General features: G+C 36.8%; 1 non-coding gene across 1 annotated transcript; it reads left to right on the forward strand.

Moving 5' to 3' along the window:
* The first annotated feature begins 852 nt into the window (after positions 1-852).
* Positions 853-959, forward strand: LOC141681714 (small nucleolar RNA R71). Its single transcript, XR_012559140.1, has one exon. It is a non-coding gene; the product is annotated as a small nucleolar RNA R71 (small nucleolar RNA).
* Positions 960-3,164: the final 2,205 nt, after the last annotated feature.

A 3,164-nucleotide genomic window follows, 5' to 3' on the forward strand; every position in this document is an offset into this window, starting at 1 on the left:
GCCGCTTTCTCCTTTTGCTTCTCTTCTTCATCAACAACTTTAGCTTCTCCATCTTTCGCTTTTTCAGCATCAACAACTTTTCCAGACCTTAAGGTGACAGCCTTTACTTGCTTCTTAGCTTCCTTCCTGCCTGGCACTTCAGTATCGCTAGGAAGTGTTCCAGGTTGACGAATGAGCATAGCATTGGCTAATTGACCGATTTGATTTTCCAAGGTCGTGATAGAAACAGCCTGACTTTTGCACAACAGCTTGAGCTCCTCGAAATCAGCACTAGAAGGTGGAGCAGCACCTCCTTATTGAGGATATGATTGCCTTTGATCATAATGATGTGGTTGCTGGAATCCAGCCCGATTAAATTACTTAATGATAGGCTGCTGATATGGTTGGTGAACAACATTCTGATTATTACTCCAATTGAAATTGGGATGATTTCTATTGTTAGGATGATAGGTAGCTGGCACAGGCTGCTGTGGTCGCTAATAATTGTTCACATACTGAACAAATTCATTAACAAGAGAACACTGATCCGTAGCATGAGAACCTGCAAAAAGCTCACAGACCATAGCTATCTGATTGACTCCATAGTTGGCTAAAGAATCGACCTTCAAAGATAGTGCTTGGAGCTGCGTTGCAATAGCTGTAGCTGCATCGACTTCCAGAATACCTGCTACCTTCCCAGACATCATCCTTTGAGTTGGGTTTTGATGCTCATTTGCAGCCATAGTTTCAATAAGATTATAAGCCTCAGTATAGCTTTTGGCCCTCAAGGCGCCTCCAGTTGCTGCATCGGGCATGGGCCGAGATTTGGCCCCCAAACCATTATAGAAACCAGTGATCACCATCCAGTCAGGCATACCATGATGTGGACACTTCCTCAACATCTCCTTGTAGCGCTCCCAAGCTTCACACATAGATTCTGTTGGTTGCTGCGCAAATTGAGTAAGAGCACTCCTTATAGCTATAGTCTTCGCTATTGGATAGAACTTCACTAGAAACTTTTGTAGAAGATCTTGCCAAGTAGTGATGGACCCAGTTGGTTCAGGATGTAACCAGTCCTTAGCTTTATCCCTCAGAGAGAATGGGAAAAGCCTCAGCTTGATAGCCTCATCAGTCACACCATTATATTTGAAAGTACTACAGATCTCAACAAAATTCCTGATATGCATGTTGGGGTCTTCAGTCGCAGCACCTCCGAAAGAAACAGAATTCCGCACCATCTGAATAGTGCCCGGCTTTATTTCAAAAGTATTAGCCTGAATAGCCGGATGAAGGATGCTTGACTGAATGTCATCAATTTTAGGACGAGAAAAGTCCATAAGAGCTGGATCTGCTATTGGAACTATACGATCACCCATGATTACTGGTTCTTTCTGCTCACTCTCTTTATTCGAATCTTCAAAATCTATCTTCTCCGAAATATCAAGAACTGAAAGGCATATGTCATAGCCTACTCGTTTATTCGAGTATTTAACTCAACTCAAATAAGAATGTAATAAGTAAATAGTGGATCAATCATCAGAGAGATCTCACAAAGTAACATTGTCAAAGAATAAAGAAACATTGTTCATCTGCAGACTTGGTGATTCACTGGAAGAAGTTCAAGAATTTGATCATGCCTCAGTGATATAAATCAAGATCGTGGATTTAATCAAGTGACAGAGATCTCGTCAGGGTATCATTTATTACAAGGATTCAATCAGAACATCAAAGTCAAGACATGAAGAAACGTCACGAAAGTTAGTCACTCATGAACCAGACAGTACATCGAGTGTCAGCATTGAAGTGGCAGAATTGATTCATAAGTCTCAGTGACTTTCAGAAGATTGTCAGAAGAATGGATGCTGCTCAGCGTTAGTATTAATTCTCTATTAATTAATTAAGTCATATAATTTAATTAAGAAAATAAATTATATCTGCAAGGATTAATTTATTGATTAATTGAATTAAATTTATTAATCAATTCTGAATTAATATTAAGGTTTTTCAGAATTTTAATTGGTTAAAATCTGTTTTAATTCTAAAAAGACAACTGATTGTACTAGTATGACAATCGGTATGACAATTGATAGTCATACCGAATGTCATGCTAATTCAGTTGATTGTCTTGATAGAATTATTATTTAGATTAAAATCACTTATTAATTCAGTAAAACAATTTCATTTGAACTAATATGACAATCGGTATGACAATCAATAGTCATACCGAAAGTCTTGCTAGTTCATTTTAATTGTCTTGCTAGCTCTAAAAGATTGTCACACCGAAAGTATTATTGGACAAAGGATTGTCTTACCAGTTCATTGATCTCGGCTGTGTTGATTAAAAAGAAGCAGAAGCATCCAATTTACTTACTTACACAGAAAAGCAATCAAACAGAAGCCAAGAACAAAACAGAGAACAAGCATCCAAATATTTCATCTTATCTGCTAATTCAAGATTACAATTTCTAGCTTGTAAAGTTAAATCCAATCAACTAGAAATCACTCTCTTGTTCTTGTGTATCAATCTAGCGGATTAAAATCCCTAGAACTTAATCTCAAATCGCATTTAGCATTTGATCTTTTAATTACAAAAATAGAAAAAGTTCATGTCGAATTTATTCTAGATTTGTAATAATTGATTTGAGATTAATCCCTTGTAACCGATACCGTAGTTGTAACACCTTTCAAGTTTAATAAAAGTTTTATTTAACTTGAATTTTGTTTCACAATTTTATTCCGCATTTTATTCGACTAAACGATATTGTTTGCATTCAACCCCCCCTTCTACAAACAAATTGGGACCTAACAATTGGTATCAGAGCCTTCTGATTAACGTACAAATCTAGATCCTAGACTTTTGTGTTTCTTTCACTTCTTGAATTTTTTATTCACTCAAAAAATTCATAATGACTACACAAAAAGTTGGAACCGTTAAAATTCCACTTTTCGATAAAGAAAATTATGTTATGTGGAAGAAGAAGATGCTACTGTTTTTACAGGTTGCTAATCCCAAATATTTGCAAGTGTTGAAGAAGGGTCCAAAAATTCCTATGGTTATGGAACCAGAGGTAATAGAAAATGATGTGGTGATCACCAAAGCGAGAACTTATGTGAAGGATCCTGAGGACTTCTCTCCTGCTGAAATAGAAGAAGCTTCCCTGGATGCTAGCCTTCAATTAATCTTA

This window comes from Apium graveolens, chromosome 8, assembly GCF_009905375.1.
Source record: "Apium graveolens cultivar Ventura chromosome 8, ASM990537v1, whole genome shotgun sequence".
Taxonomy (NCBI): Eukaryota; Viridiplantae; Streptophyta; class Magnoliopsida; order Apiales; family Apiaceae; genus Apium; species Apium graveolens.